This window comes from Balaenoptera musculus, chromosome 6, assembly GCF_009873245.2.
Source record: "Balaenoptera musculus isolate JJ_BM4_2016_0621 chromosome 6, mBalMus1.pri.v3, whole genome shotgun sequence".
NCBI lineage: Eukaryota > Metazoa > Chordata > Mammalia > Artiodactyla > Balaenopteridae > Balaenoptera > Balaenoptera musculus.
In genome coordinates, this window is record NC_045790.1 from 98,966,200 (window position 1) to 98,983,527 (window position 17,328).

Consider the following 17,328-nt stretch of genomic DNA (forward strand, 5'->3'; position numbering starts at 1 on the left):
GAAGTTCCTTAGCTGTTATTTATTGTAACAGCTAAGATGGAAAGGTCTGCAGTGTTCCTTGTGTAGCAAGCCCTTCCCCAAGTATTACTGAATATAAGGAAATTCACCACCACCTTCCTGAGAAGATTTGAAGTGTTATTTGATTTGCCTGAAAATATAAACTTGACTTAGAAATGTAAATGAACCAGTCATATATCTACTTAGAGTATTTCATGTATTACTTTAGTAATACCCCTACCTGTTTAAAATCTCACATTACACATAATAATACATTTAGAATTACTGCTCTTGCCTACTCTTTTTTTTTTTTAATTTATTTTATTTATGGCTGTGTTGGGTCTTCGTTTCAGTGCGAGGGCTTTCTCCAGTTGTGGCAAGCGGGGGCCACTCTTCATCGCGGTGCGCGGGCCTCTCGCTATCGCGGCCTCTCTTGTTGCGGAGCACAGGCTCCAGACGCGCAGGCTCAGTAATTGTGGCTCACGGGCCCAGCTGCTCCGCGGCATGTGGGATCTTCCCAGACCAGGGCTCGAACCCGTGTCCCCCGCATTGGCAGGCGGATTCTCAACCACTGCGCCACCAGGGAAGCCCTTGCCTACTCTTTTTGAACAAAACTACTTTATTCCAACTCTTTACCTGTAATTCCTGATCTAGCCTAACGTATCTTCCCCCAAGCAGTTGTTGTTTAAAAGAAATTAGTTGCAAAAATACCCTTCACGTGTGAGAAAGCCATACCCAAGGTGACAGCCTCCTCTGTCGGGTGGATGTGTGGAGTAGGTGCTGCCCTCATATACAGACATTTACGGTTGGTTACGTGGTCCGAGGGTAGACGGTTTGTTAGAGAGGCAAAGGGGAGGGGGCTGGTTAAACTGGGTGGGGTGGCTGGGGGCCTGATTTGCAGGAAGCAAAGGAGAGAAGATGGATAAAGCTAAATGTCAATCCTGGTCAGGCTCAGGCTATACCCTATCCAGCTCACTGACTTTTCATCAATTTTTTTTTTTTTATTAGAAAAGTCATACATTGATGTTTTAAGGTGTTTAGAAAACACTGAAAAGTAAAAAGAAAAACAAATCCATTAATCTCGCTGCCTAGAGAGAGCTACAATTGTTATTGTGCTATCTTTGATCCAAGCACAAATGCTCTCTCCCCAGACAGCCTCTTGGCTCAAATGTCACCAGCTCAATGTCATTGGATGACCACCTCATATTAGGGGTGCCAGATTTAGCAAATAAAAATTCAGGACATCAGTTAAATTTGAATTTCAAATAAACAGCCATTTTTTTTTTTTAAGTATAATGTGTCCCAAATATTGCAATTGTTCATTGTTTTCCAGAAATTCATACTTTTCACTCCAGGGCAGCAACAACCGGCCATCCCTACTTCCTTACTTCAGTCAGATACTGACCAAAAGCCTCTTCCATGCAGGCTCTGCTCAGACACAGGCTAAAGGGGGATCCCAATGCCAAGACAGACATTTACCTGCCAGTTTCTAGAAAGAAAACACGTGGGCCCCCTTTCTGCCCAGGACTTGGGGCTAAATTGGGCTTTACTCTTGGTTTTCAAAAGAAAATGGTAAGTAGGAACATGTGTTGAATGATCGCTGATATTTGAAGGTGACCAAAAGAAATGTAAGTTCTTTTTAAAAATACAATGACTCCATTTCAATTAAAAAAGGAAAAAAAGCCAAATGGCAGCAATCACATAACAGTAGGAGCCCAGTGCCCTGCTGTGCGCGTCAGGGGTATTTTCTGTTATTCTGACAGCAATCTCGATGCCTCCTTTTACAGGTGAGCAAACAGAAGTTCAGAGGGGGCAGGTAATTTGCCCAAAATCTCAGTTAATCAGGGAGGAGCTGGCATTAGGATTCGAGGTCTGTTTGAAAGGAAAACTCCTGCAGCAGTTTTGGACCTGAGGCTCCCCAGCAGTAGAATGTGAAAGCAACCAGCTTTTCGGAAGTGTTCTTGGTCACGTTATTTATTTATGGCAAAGGCATTTTGCCTCCCTGTGCATTTATGAAAGCGGCCCCACAAGAAGGGAGTCTTTGGGCAGAGATCTCGAAGACCCAGCCCGTTCTGAAAGCAAACTTTACATCCATTTGTACTTACTAAGCACACAAGTCTGGTCTTGACTGTCTCTGTTTTTAAAGGGGTGCGAGTGGAAGCAGGGAGGGGGTGGGAGAGGAGGTCAATTAAGGCTGGACGCTGGAAGGCTCTCTGGAGTAGGTGGTACCCTATCAAGGCTCTAGTAGTTTGGGCACAGTTTCCACAGAATCGAATTCTCCCGAATTAAACAGGACGGCAAATGAAGACTACATTGATTTTCTGCTCAGGTCAATACATAAGATAAATTGACCAGAAGAGCTAAACACTGATCAGGGTGAACTGAACATCAACATTTGCTAAGAACAGAGGGAGGAGAAACATATATATCAGAAAAATGGAGATGGCGATAGCGCGTCGGGGCAACTGCTTGGTATCCAGCGAAGGTCTGTGTTTAAGGATTAATATTTTAGTCAGGTCTTTCCCATTAAAAAAAAAAAAAAAGCAGTGGAATTAACTTATTACAATAAAACTTCATTTAGTCAGACTGATTGCTGGGAAGACTGATTGCCTTTTTTTTTTTTAAAGAATGTCATTGAATTAAAATGCACAGATATAAATGCAGCACAAAGAGCACTGCATGGAGAGTCAGAAGACCTGGGTCACTGGCCTGTGACTTGTTAAGAGCAGCGAATCATATATTATTCATTTCTTGTATCCCCTTACGCCTGGCACAGACCCTGGCATACAGATGCAGTCTTTGAGTTCCGTGAAGAGCAGACCTTGAGACAAGGATTTGGGTACAGGTAGTTGATTTGGGAGGTGATCCCAGGAAGCAGGTGAGGGGCTGGGAAGTGAGAGAGACAAGGGAGGGAGGAAAGCTAACAAGGGTGTGTTAATAAGTGGGTCACCATGTGGGAAACGGTTGCAGTCTTGCTGGAGTCTCTCAGAGGCTGGGTACGATGCACCCAGAATCTTTCCACCAAGGGGCAAGGAACCTGGGGTATTTTTCCACCAGCTTCCTGTCTGTCATTTGTTGAGGGTTGTGCCAATTTTCTGAGGGTATTACTCCTACCACTGCCCCCCTCCCAAGTTTCTTCTAAAGCCCGAAGGCAGAGAGAGTCAGGTGTAGCGCATACGTGAAGATGTAGGTGACCGCTGCCAAGAGCCAAGAGGAGGTGGGAAGGACACAGGTAAACAGTAAAGCTCGCTGAGGGCATGCAAGAAGGACCTCTGGGTACTGTGACCACGGTCAAGTCCCTTCGTCTCTCTGGGCATCAGAATCTAACTTTAAAAGGAGAGGTTTGAATCTTTACATTCCCTCCAAGACTGAGTGTCAGTAACTCTGTAAACCAGATGGTCAATCCAGATCCCAGGATCAGAGGCCCTTCTGAAAACTGCTTCTCACACAGATAAAAATGATCTATAATGAGCATTCCACTTGTTAGCTTTTAAGTGTGAGCTTTTCAAGGGTGCAAACATACACGCATAGATATATGTGTACAAGGTGATCACCGAGGCACTGTTTGTAACAGCAAAGCATTGGAAACAACCTAAATAACCTTCAATCAGGGCACTGTGGAATAAAAATGGTATATTCATGTGCTGGAATGTTCTCCTGCAGTTAAAAGGAATGGACTGACTCTATATGTGTCAACATGGGTAGAGCTCAAAAAATATTTCTGAGGGGAAAAGCAAGATGCAGAATGTTATATATAGTATGACACCATTTAAGAAAACAGGCACACATTAGAGCTTCCCTTTGGGTAGGTGACATATATGGAAAAGTATTTTTAAAGGACTGAAAAGCGACAACAAACTCATTTAAAGTTATGTTGGAAAGATTAAAACCGCATTTACACGAGTGGCTAATTTTGAGGAGAGAAACTCAGAAATAAAGAAAGGATGGGACTAGCAATGGTGAATGTGGGTGGGACAGTCAGGGTGGTTTCAGCTTTAGTGATATTTTTCTAATTTATAAAAGCAGAATCGAATCATGCATTTTTAAGTCAACTCTAAAAATGAGAGATGTCTAGTACACAGTCTGGTCATCACAGAAGACAACATAATAATGTGGAAAGAGTTTGGAAAATGGAATCAGACCTAGTAATCCTAGCAGATAACTTCTCTGCTAAGAGTCTCTGACTCCCCAGTTGCAAAATGGACTTTGCAAAGCTGAGCGCCAAAAAGTAGTCAATAGTGTCTCCTGTCTGGGGCATAATTTGCATTCACATATTGTTTGTTCCCTGCACCCTGGAAAACAGGACGTGCATTTTCTTGCCATGTTTCTTACACTTAAAAAAAAATCACTCCTTTAATGAATTAAAAGGTGAAGTTCCTTCCTAGTCTCCATGGAGTCAGGAAACTGATTTAATGGATTCAGAATTAATGAGTTTTTTAAAGTTTTTCTAATTGTCATACTGTCAGTCAGGGTTTTAACTGAGCAAGGTTTCAGCTGAACTGGAACACGTCCTTTGCCTTGCTTTGTGGGTATCAATGAGTATTACAGAGGGGCCACTTCACAAGGACAACACCAGCAGTGGGATCAAAGTCAAAGTGTCATTCAATGACCTTGAGTTAGAACTGGTGGGGTTAAGTCCACACAGGCGAAGCTGTCAGCGCAGGGGAGCATCTTCTGTAAGAGTGCCTTAAGCTTTCAGGACCTTGTGCTTCTACTAGGCTAGTCCTCCGCCTGGAATTCCATCTTTTCCCACAATGTCCACATGCCTACATCCTATTTTTCTTGTTTTTTTTTTTTTTTAAATTAATTAATTTATTTATTTATTTTTGGCTGTGTTGGGTCTTCGTTTCTGTGCGAGGGCTTTCTCCAGTTGCGGCGAGCGGGGGCCACTCTTCATCGCGGTGCGCGGGCCTCTCACTGTCGCGGCCTCTCTTGTTGCGGAGCACAGGCTCCAGACGCGCAGGCTCAGTAGTTGTGGCTCACGGGCCCAGTTGCTCCGCGGCATGTGGGATCTTCCCAGACCAGGGCTCGAACCCGTGTCCCCTGCATTGGCAGGCAGAGTCTCAACCACTGCGCCACCAGGGAAGCCCCATCCTATTTTTCCTGATGTCATTTTCTCCATGTAGTCTTCATGGATACCTCCTCCCTCCACAACAATGACCATGATGCTGATGGCAGCTACCATTTACAGAGCAACATTAATTACCAGGGACCCATGCTGGGTTTTCAGCTAATCCTCATGGCAACCCTGAGAACTAAGCATCCATATTCCCATTTTATGGATGAAGAAACCAAGGCTCAGTGAGTGTGGAAGGATGTTAACAGGGAGGGGTGGGGGTCACCATTTTCTAGGGGCTCTGCTTTTTGACACCTCTCTCCCTTATCATGTTCTTGGCTTCTGAGGGTCTATGGTTTTCTTGTTATTGATTTATAGAGAGAGAACTCATTTTCAGAGATTGTCCTGGGCTGTATTCCTTGGGCTTAATCCTCAGAAACAGAAAGTTTAAACACAATCAGAGAAAAACAATAGAGCCCTGTGAAATGATGCATTCTTTGCGGCAGGAGGCTTCCCACTCATACTAGCTAATCCTACAAGATGACTGAGGAAGAGGATGGGACATCTGGCCACCAGTGCAACCCCTCGAGGCTACCCCCAGCTGGGGAGGGTAGGAGCCTCCAGCAGTTTCCAGAATAGTTTCCATCACAAAGTCCCAAGGGTAAGTCTCCAGTAGGAAAAGTCTCTCACCACCAGCCTAAGTGCTCCTTGCCTGCTCCCTCCTCCCTCTACCCACTGTCTCTCCTTCCTCTTCTCCCCTCCACCCACACCTCCTTTAGGTTCTGAGGCTCCACAGGAAGCAAGTGGGAGGGGACAATACATTTATTACACACTGTGAGGGAACCAGCAGTCCGGTTCTATTCTTTAGGGTTTCTTTGCCTTAGGTTAGCTCCTGGCTTGCCAGGCGGTAAATCTATTTACTACATCAAATGAAGATTTTTTTTGTGGATTTCTTGAAAACCATGATAGAAGTGTGAAAAAATGTGTCCAAGATCAAACGTAGTGGCTATAATTTGCAAGTTCTGAATCCCAAACCCTCTTCTGGTTACTGATATTGTGTGTGTGTGTGTGTGTGTGTGTGTGTGTGTGTGTTTGTGCTTAAAGCTGCATTATTCCTATAGCAATTCTTACTTTAGCTCCCCTTACATGACGGCTATTGATGTACCTGAATCACCTTGAGAGCAAGACCCAGCTTGGATTCATCTCTGCATCTTCCAACAGCTCAGCGTCATAGAATAAGTGCCCGTAAATGATTGTAGGAACAAATGGGAGAGTCAGGGACAACCTCGGTGTGCTGACTCCTAAGCTTTCCTGCACAAGACATCTCAGTGCAGACAGCGATGTGGATGGGGCGGCACTGTCCCAGCAAAGGGCAGCCTCTGCAGGACCTCAAAGGTGAGGAGACTGCAGGCAGGAGGCCGGAAAGGCCAGAGCAGCCTGGCAAATTGCTTTGGGACAGGCAGCTCCAAACCACGCAGATAACTGAGACCTGGCTGCTTTGATGATCTCCTTGGAGGAAGGTCACTGAAATAAGATCAGCCTTTCCCAAATTGTTCCGAGGAAGTATGCTAATGGAAAAAGTTCCTGGAGTCAAATATATTTGAGAAATGATGTGCTGAACTAAGTTAAACAAGGTCTTTACTTCAGGACTTTTCAGAGGAAGTGCACGTTGTAAATATTCAGAAGGGAAAAAAAATGAAGGCGGCATTTTCCCCTTTGATACACCATAAAAACCACGGTCCCAGAGCATTGTATAGGGCTACCATTCCCCAGGAAGTGGGTACGACACCCCACCCAACCGCTTAAAGGACAAGTTGTGGGGAACAAAAAAGAGTCCAATGAAATTATCTGAAAGAATAAGAATCATTTCTCAAGAAAGAGGGCTCAGGGGGAGCCAAGACAAGAAGCCCACCTTCTTCCCTCTGCAAAGACTAGCCAATGTCACAGGACAGATAAGGGGGTGTTATGGAATCATGCTTGACACCTACCTTTCTCTCTCTCTCTTTTTTTTTTTTTGAGGAACAAGAGCCCGGTTTTTTTATTTGATCAGTTCTTGCATTGGAAGTGCTACTCAGTGACATCCTTGGCCTGAGCCTCCTTAACCACCACGCAACTGCAACCGACCCCTTTAGGGGGTTTTCCCTCACTATCACTTTTACAGAGGCTTACGCATTCCCCTAGATTCTTGCTGTCATCAATCTTAATCAGGTTGATTTGGTGCTCGGCACAAAGGGCCTCCACCCACTTGACCTATATAGGCTCATCGCAGTTGGATGCAAGCACACAGAAATGCGCTTGGTGCTTGTCCAAGGCTTTGGCAGCTTCACGAATTCCACGTGCTAGGCCATCGTGGATGAGGGCGGTCTTCAGCACCTCTTGCAGCGCAGTATTAACGTCCATTACACCTCCTCCGGCAGCGATGCCTTCCTCGGCCAGGGCGGTGGGTTTCGGGTGCAGCCGAATCTCCAGGGCACCGGAGCTTCCGCCTCCGCGCAACTCCGCGGCGGCAGGGGAAGAGCCCTTTCTCTCTTTAAGGAGATATGAACTTCAGAATACTTCCTGAATCTAAACCCTTTTCCCGACCTCTACTGCCACCACCCGGACGCAGGCCACCATCACCTCTCACCTGGATTACTGCAGTATCCTTCTACCTGTCCTCCTCACCTGCGACCTCCCTCCCTTACAGTCTATTCTCAACAAAGCAGCCACAGTGTTCCTTCTGAAAGTTTGGTTAGATCATGTTTCTCTTTTTTTCAGGATCCTCCAATAGCTTTCCATTTCTTTCAGAGTAAAAGCTCAAGTTCTTCTATGACCTGGCCACCTACTGCTCCTTTGACATCACGTCTTACTGCTCTTCTCACTTCCTACCACAGGAACACGGATCTCATCGTTCTTCAAACACCCCAGACATTCTGTGCCTCAGGGCCTTTGCACTGGTAGTTCCTTCTTCTCGGAATGTTCTTTCCCCAGATATATACACACTCATTCTCTCTTCTTATTTAATTTTATTGTTCAAATGACATATTCTTGGAAAAACCTCCCTGATTATGTTATTTAAAATTGCTACTCTCTTACCATATGACCCAGCAATCCCACTACCGGGCATATACCCAGAGAAAACCATAATTCAAAAAGGTACATGCACCCCAGTGTTCACTGCAGCACTATTTACATCATGGAAGCAACCTAAATGTCCATCAACAGACGAATGGATAAAGAAGATGTGGTACATATATACAATGGAATATTACTCAGCCATAAAAAGGAACGAAATTGGGTCATTTATAGTGATATGGATGAACCTAGAGTCTGTCATACAGAGTGATGTAAATAAGAAAGAGAAAAACAAATATCGTGTATTAACGCATATAAATGGAATCTAGAAAAATGGTACAGATGAACTGGTTTGCAAGGCAGAAACAGAGACACAGATGTAGAGAACAAACGTATGGACACCAAGGGGGGTGGGGGGGTGATAGTGGTGGGATGAATTGGGAGATTGGGATTGACATATATACACTAATATGTATAAAATAGATAACTAATAAGAATTTGCTATATAAAAAAAAAATTGCTACTCTCACCCCACACTCCAGACCCCCTTATCCTGCTCTTTTTTTAATAGCACTTATCACCTCTAACTTACTACATACTTTATTTGTCATGTTATTGTCTGTCTCCCCCACCACCACCCCTCTCTGCTTGAATATAAGGTCCATGATGACAGGGGTCTTTGTTTTATTTTCTGAAGTATACTTAGCATCTAGAGTGGTGCCTAGTAAATAGTAAATATTTGTGATAGATTGTATTTTCCAAAGATAGCTGCAACACTATCTCCCATCCCACACACACTTCTTCCAAGGTGACCTTGGCACTCCTTTCATTGAATGCTAGGGCCTCTGTCTCTTTTCCTTGAAACTGGCTTGATGTGTATGACTGCGTCAATCAATAAAGTACAGTAGAAATGATGCTCTGTGACTTCCAGGGTTAGGTCATAAAATGCCATCCCATGCACCTTGCTCTCTTGGAACTCGACCACCATACTGCATGGGAGCCCAAGCAGTCCATGGAGAGGCCCAGTTGAAAAGTTACTGGGTCCCTCAACCTGCAGCCCCGTCTGAGCTCCCAGCTGGCAGCGAGCACCAACTTGAATGCCATCTTGAAAGTGGAGCCTCTCTCACCCTAGGTGAACCACTCCAGCTGACCTGCATAGAATGGCTGAATCACTCGCACTGAACGTTGCCCAGTTATATATAGGTTAATGAACAAAATAAATGATCAGGAGAATGGTGTTGCCTCAGCCAGACCACCAGGACTAAACTGGAATTTCACAGTCAGGGATTCCCTGGTAGCATTGAAATCACTCCTCAAAGGCAGGTCGGATGTCAGGGCACTGGTGTGAGAGGTCCAGGCTTGGCAATACCCTGACCTCCATGCCAAGCCCACCTCCTCCTCTTCCTGGACAGGAGACAAATTCCCTCTCTGGGCCTCAGGTTCCTTGTGAGAAGGATTAAATGAGATGACACAGTTAGAGAGTTCAGATCAGGGTGTGGTATGTGACAGTCACAAGACTAGTTTGATATTCTTTTCCTTCCATGCAGAGGTCTGGAGCCCAAAGGAAATAAGTCTCGAAAGCCTCTTTGCTTGCATGACCAGGCAGGTGCCCCTGTGGACGGGCTTACTGGGGACGGGCGCGGCTGGCAGTCAAGAAGGGACAGGCTCTCACCTGCCTCCGGGTCTCTGCCAGGAACACTGTTCACCACCCTCCCTCCCTCTGCTTTTGTCTTCACTAATGCCTGCTAATTGTTTGAGTCTCAGGAATTAATTATTAATTGCATCTAGAAGCCCCCATCAGCCTCCCATGGATGGGATTTCTGCTGCGTGCCCCAGGGCACCCATCCCTCTACCATCCTGGCCAGCATCACACCAGAAGGTGAGTGCCTTCCATCCCTCTCCTTCGCCTGCATGAGGTGAGGACAGGCACAGGGATTCTCGTGCCTTTGCTGAAGCTCCAGTGCCTACCACAGGGCCTGGCATAACAATGATGTGAATACCTGGGGGAAATCTGTGTCTCTGCAGGACACAGGAGCACCAAGGTTTAAGGCTGTATGAGGCTCCTATGTTGTAGGGGCAGGTAATCTTATGTGGCCGTATGATGGTTTCTTCTTAGGACGCTGAGAGTCTGGGATATAACCAAGAGGTGAAAGGTGGGACAGCATGACTCTTCTCAGACACTGGTTAGGGGGTGAGGCTGCTCATCTCCAAGAGGTCAGACCATGCTGTGGTTGAGACCTCACCCTGGGGGCCAGACTGCCTGCTCCCCCATCTTGGCTATGTCACTTACTAGCTGTAGGACCTCCAACAACTTACTTAAGCTCTCTGGGCCTCAGTTTCCTCACCTGTAAAATGGGAATAATGATATCACCTACCCCAGGCATTGGAATTGCAGAGATTTCACCAATTAATATGTGTAAAGCACTCAGAACAGGGCCTGGCATAGTTTAAGTGCTAAGGAGTGTCTGTTATCAATCTGCCTGTTGAGTAGGATCTATATCTGTTCTCTACAGCAGAAAGGTCTGGGCCTCTTCCATCTCTTCAAAAATTCACATAACAAACAGGATTATAAAAATAAGCTCGAGATCCAGGCCGTGTGATGAACATCTTTCAGTCCTCCAGTGCTTTTCTGGGACTAAATGCTCCAGAACTCAATTTGGAGGTAATGTCAGAGCTCTGTGTTTGCAGTGAGACTACGAGGCCCAAGCCAAATGTCTCCAGCACTGTCCTCCGAGATAACTCTCCCCCAGCCCTCTAAAGGCCCCTCTATGCCCTCTTTTTGCAAAGAATGGGGAGTAAACCAAGCCTTCGGAAACCTTCCCCATCTTGGAAGCCTCCTAACACCACCTCCTTCCTCGGAGTCCGGGTTATTTCAGGAGACTAAAAAGATCACCCAGGGAGCTAATCTTTGAGCTTCACTTCTGGGGGAGAGGGTGTGGGTAGGTGGGAGAGACAGATTTTTCTTGTACAGCAGAGCGTGTGTTCCTTTTTGAAAAGTCCTAGCGGAAATAAATGTACAACTTACTGTGGGCTGCGAAGAGCCACCAGCAGGAGCTGGAGTGATACAAAAGGGGCATTTGTGCCGGCACAAAACATTTAGCACTTTACCAAGATGTGCACAGGATATAAAAAGAGACGAAGCCTCCGCGAATCCACCAGGCAAGCGACGCACCCTGAATGCTGGACGGCCCCTCACGCACCCCGACACACAGTCTCTCTCCTCTCCCGGGGGCCCCTGCCTCCTCTCGCGTGGAAGGGAGCTCTGCGTGAGGGCAGGTGTGCAAGGCCAGGCCTCCCGCTCAGGTGCTCGCCTTGTCTTCCTAAGCAGACCTGCCCACCCGCACGTTCAAGAGGACAGCTGGAAACCCGGGTATAACAAGACGAAGCATTAGAAAGTTATACATTAAAGTAAGACGCTCAATAAATGTGTTTTATCCTACTCAACTAACAAGTATACAGGGGTCCCCTGCTTTTCAAAAGTTCGCTTTACGCCAGTTCGCTTTTGCGAAAGACCCACATTCGTACCTCTTTTCAGTAATCGAAAGAAATCCGAAGAGGATTTTCACTTTTGCAAAAAGCGAAAAGCAAAAACAGCGTTCAGTGTTTGTTTTGCAGGGAGCCTTCTAGAAGCAGCTCGCACCCTGAGCAGTGAGACAGGCACCACCAAGCTCCTTACCTGGGAGCTACGCTTAGCATCTCAGCATCAAGCTGCCAGAGCTTTGAACTGTGTCTGTGAGCATCTGTGATTTATTCTCTGCGTCCGTTAGCAACATGTGTCCTAAGGTGATCGCTTCTTCACTTTACACCATTTCAGCTTATGAAAGGTTTCATAGGAATGCTCTACTTTTGGACAGCAGGGGAGACCTGTGCCTTCATAACAACCTGGAAGGTGAGGCTCAAATCCAGCTTCCTTGGAAGAGGAGGTGGTACCTCAACATTCACAATGCCCAGAGCATCCAGAGGCATGAGCAAGGGAACGTGGGACTGAGTGTGTGCCCAGTCTTCTTTGCTTTAAGGGTCTAGGAATCACACATCCTCGTGAGGAGACATGCAGGAAATACTATCTGCCCTTGAACTTAAACTTGTCTCTCTAGCGCTTTCTTTCATCCTTTTCAGCTTTTCACTCCCGTCCATCACAGGCACACAGAAAAAGCAGATCTCTGTTCTCCACTGACCAGCCAACCCTCAGATGTCGGCCAAAGTCCAGGGGACACCTCCTGTATGGCTGGCTCTGCTCGGAGGCTGGGGATAAGCAGGGGAGGCTGCAGGGACCCTGCCCCCACAGAGCTCACAGGCGACCCAGGGAGACGGCCAGCCAGGCCCACGTGAGCTAACTCAATAACACACATGATAAGGATCAAAGTGAATGATGTGTAAAGCAGACACATCTGGGAGCAAATCCTGGGATGTCAGCCCATAAAGGGACGAGAGGAAGCTTTTTGTTCAATGTTAAAAAAAAAAAAAACTAGCAGCAAAACATTCTATTCAAGCTACACTTTTTCTGAGATCTGGGTATAGAAAACTGAAGAATGCAGAGCTGCTCTCTTGGATTGAAGCAGGTGGGGGCAGGACATGGATGCCTCCAGACTCTTCCCTCTCTTTTCCCTCTGGTGAGCAGAGAACCCCGGTTGCCTCCCCACCTTACAATATCAGGTGTCTGGGCAGCCCCATCCTTAATACTGTTGCTCGAGTACAACCTCCTCACTTACAGGAAGAATGATTTGCTTGCGTGCCCATCCCTCCCCCCCGCCCCCCCCCCCCGCCATAGACTGTCAGCTTCTAGGACATGCACCTTGGACCTTGTTCCTTTTTATACCCCAGAGTCTGTCATATAGTGGTCACTCAGGGAGTGTGGTTGAAATGGATCAAAGGAGAGATGCCAGCCCAGAATACAAATGTGGAGGGTCTTATGTGAGGTCATTCAGTTAGTGGGATGCTTGAAATCCTTTTTAGAAAAGTAAGGAAATCTTGAGAAAGAAAAACGGAGCTAGAGGAATCAGGCTCCCTGACTTCAGACTATACTACAAAGTTACAGTAATCAAGACAGTATGGTACTGGCACAAAAACAGAAATATAGATCAATGGAACAGGATAGAAAGCCCAGAGATAAACCCATACACATATGGTCACCTTATCTTTGATAAAGGAGGCAAGAATATACAATGGAGAAAAGACAGCCTCTTCAATAAGTGGTGCTGGGAAAACTGGACAGCTACATGTAAAAGAATGAAATTAGAACACTCCCTAACAGCATACACAAAAATAAACTCAAAATGGATTAGAGACCTAAGTGTAAGACTGGACACTATAAAACTCTTAGAGGAAAACATAGGCAGAACAGTCTATGACATAAATCACAGCAAGATCCTTTTTGACCCACCCCCCAGAGAAATGGAAATAAAAACAAAAATAAACAAATGGGACCTAATGAAACTTAAAAGCTTTTGCACAGCAAAGGAAACCATAAACAAGACAAAAAGACAACTCTCAGAATGGGAGAAAATATTTGCAAATGAAGCAACTGATAAAGGATTAATCCCCAAAATATACAAGCAGCTCATGCAGCTCAGTATCAAAAAACAAACAACCCAATCCAAAAATGGGCAGAAGACCTAAATAGACATTTCTCCAAAAAAGATATACAGATTGCCAACAAATACATAAAAGAATGCTCAACATCATTAATCATTAGAGAAATGCAAATCAAAACTACAATGAGATATCATCTCACACCAGTCAGAATGGCCATCATCAAAAAATGTACAAATAATCAATGCTGCAGAGGGTGTGGAGAAAAGGGAACCCTCTTGCACTGTTGGTGGGAATGTAAATTGATACAGCCACTATGGAGAACAGTATGGAGGTTCCTTAAAAAACTAAAAATAGAACTACCATACGACCCAGCAATCCCACTGCTGGGCATATACCCTGAGAAAACCATAATTCAAAAAGAGACATGTACCACAATGTTCATTGCAGCTCTATTTACAATAGCCAGGACATGGAAGCAACCTAAGTGTCCATCGACAGATGAATGGATAAAGAAGATGTGGCACATATATACAATGGAATATAATTCAGCCATAAAAAGAAACGAAATTGAGTTATTTGTAGTGAGGTGGGTGGACCTAGAGATTGTCATAGAGTGAAGTAAGTCAGAAAGAGAAAAACAAATACTGTATGCTAACACATATATATGGAATCTAAAAAACAAACAAAAAAATGGTCATGAAGAACCTAGGGGCAAGATGGGAATAAAGACACAGACCTACTAGAGAATGGACTTGAGGACATAGGGAGGGGGAAGGGTAAGCTGGGACGAAGTGAGAGAGTGGCATGGACTTATATACACTACCAAATGTAAAATCGATAGCTAGTGGGAAGCAGCCGCATAGCACAGGGAGATCAGCTCGGTGCTTTGTGACCACCTAGAGGGGTGAGATAGGGAGGGTGGGAGGGAGGAGATGCAAGAGGGAAGAGATATGGGGATACATGTATATGTATAACTGATTCACTTTGGTATAAAGCAGAAACTAACACACCATTGTAAAGCAATTATACTCCAATAAAGATGTTAAAAAAAAAAAAGTAGGGAAAATATATAGGTGAGAATTCTCAGGAAAGACAGAAACTGGAGAGAAAAAAGCAGCAGTAAGAAGCTAAAAATACCTTCAAGTGAGAACCTTATATTATTATCATATCAATAAATATAAAAATATCTATAAACCTAAAAATTTCTCTGCTTGGTATTTTTCTATTTTCATTCCTCTGTTAGCACTTCTTCATTAATCTTCTTACTGACTTATAGTAAAAAGTGCTAACAATTACGAAACAACTATTAAGTATTCTTTACATTCTTTAAGAGCATTGCTTGCATTTTCTCATCTAACGCTCAGAACAACCCTTTCAGCTGGAGTATGATTCCCTTTACATAAATGAGAAAACTGAGAACTCAGAGAGGTTAAGAGGCTTGTTCACGATCGATCACTCGGCCGTGAAGTGGAGAAATGTGCACTGGAACCCAGGGTATGCATTCACTGACTGTTTCACAAGAGTAGGTGATAAATTCAGTAGTTTGGAGGACCAGTGCCCTTTTCCTTGGCCCTGTGGTCACAGAGCTGGGTAATGTATTGCTCCCACTGCCGCTTAGAGCCTGGAGGTTGGAGTTACCTATGTTCCAGGCTTTCTTTGGGGCCCAAAAGATACCTCAGCCTTTAGTCTGGGTCCGTAAGGGCACCAGAGAGTGAGCTGCAGCCCCACACCAAGCTCTCTGGGCAGGCTCCAAGTAGTGACAACGCGCCCACAGCCCAGACCCAAGAAAATCTTCCAACCTAGACCTTCCAACCTAGAACCTGGAGTGTGCTTCATCTAGAAAAGCAGGCCTGCCTTCGTGGGTTTTCCCACTGGTGTTACACATGGCTAAAGAGGGGCCGTATTTCACCCTAGAAATGGCTGCGTTTCAGGAGCAGAGTGTGATGAAGAAAGACGGATGGTGGGCAATATCCTTTACCAACACCTGTACTGTGCGCAGGGATCTATTTGGCAGGAAGGAGCTGTGTAAGAACAAGATCATTACCATTTGAACTAGAAAACAAAACGTGGTGGAGGTGGTGACGAATGGGAGGTGGGGGAAGAAGGAGGGTGACACCGAGGTGGGGAGGTCGGCACTATAGAAAAATGCTGGGCTGCAGGAGGAGCTTCATGCCTGGAACCAGAGGACTGGGTCCTTAAGCCCCAGCTCTGCCACGAACTGACTGAGAAGGTTGGGGCAAGCCTCCGCCTCACTGGCCTCAGTTTCCCCATCAAACCCCTCGGAGGTCTTGTCTTGCTCAGATACCCAAGGCTGTAAGAGGCACTGTTTGGAGGCGACCACACCCAACGACAGACTAGATCAGCCTCGAGAACGCTGGAACTGAGTACTTAGCCACGTGCTGATGGCATCAACCCCCCCCCCCCCATTGTGAGAGGCAGGGACTTCTGGCTGTGAAACTTCAAAACTGCAGCTGAAGGCATGCAGGCTGAGGCGTGCGGGATCAGGGAACGGACACAGGCTATGGGGCTGGATGGACCTTCGTCCCAGTGTTTCTACAGATCATGTGGGTTAATAAATTTGCCTTTCTTTGTATTTTTTGGCCTCGCCTCACAGCACGTTGGGTCTTAGTTCCCCGACCAGGGATCGGACCTGTGCCCCCTGCAGTGGAAGCGTGGAGTCCAAACCACTGGACCACCGGGGAATTCCCTAGGTTAATAAATTTGGAGTTAACAATTTCAAAAAGGGAAAGAAAGATGAAAGGCACTAGGATAAGACAAAAAGAGACTTTAGAGTTAAGTGGATTAGGGTGGGGGTACCCACCCCTACACTTGTTTGCTTTATAAGCTCAGGCAAGTCACAGTTCTCCAAGCTGGCCTTTTTCCTCGTCTGGAAAATGGGGATAAGGACCACCCCACAGAGCTATTATGACTATTAAATGGAATAACGGTTTGTAAATTCTTAGCAGAGAGCCTGACATTAAAATAAATGACTTTTTGTTGCAGTGGTAAATGGGAGTGTTTTCTTAATTTCACTTTCAGATTTTTCATCATTAGTGTATAGAAATGCAAGAGATTTCTGTGCATTAATTTTGTATCCTGCTACTTTACCAAATTCATTGATTAGTTCTAGTAGTTTTCTGGTAGCATCTTTAGGATTCTCTATGTATAGCATCATGGCATCTGCAAACAGTGACAGCTTTACTTCTTCTTTTCCGATTTGGATTCCTTTTATTTCTTTTTCTTCTCTGATTGCTGTGCCTAAAACTTCCAACACTATGTTGAATAATAGTGGTGAAAGTGGGCAACCTTGCCTGGTTCCTGATCTTAGTGGAAATGGTTTCAGTATTTCACCATTGAGGATGATGTTTGCTGTGGGTTTGTCATATATGGCCTTTATTATGTTGAGGAAAATTTCCTTTATGCCTACTTTCTGGAGGGTTTTTATCATAAATGGGTGTTGAATTTTGTCGAAAGCTTTCTCTGCATCTATTGAGATGATCATATGGTTTTTCTCCTTCAATTTGTTAATATGGTGTATCACATAGATTGATTTGCGTATATTGAAGGATCCTTGCATTCCTGGGATAAACCCCACTTGATCACAGTGTATGATCCTTTTAATGTGCTGCTGGATTCTGTTTGCTAGTATTTTGTTGAGGATTTTTAGAGAAATGGAAATAAAAACAAAA

The 17,328-nt window shown here is 45.2% G+C and overlaps 1 protein-coding gene and 1 pseudogene across 2 annotated transcripts in view; both read right to left on the bottom strand.

Annotated features, from left to right (window-relative positions):
- Positions 1-17,328, bottom strand: part of ASTN2 (astrotactin 2) — a 902,613-nt gene that overhangs the window by 381,350 nt on the left and 503,935 nt on the right. The window lies entirely within an intron of this gene.
- LOC118896911 lies at positions 7,100-7,483 on the bottom strand (annotated as a pseudogene).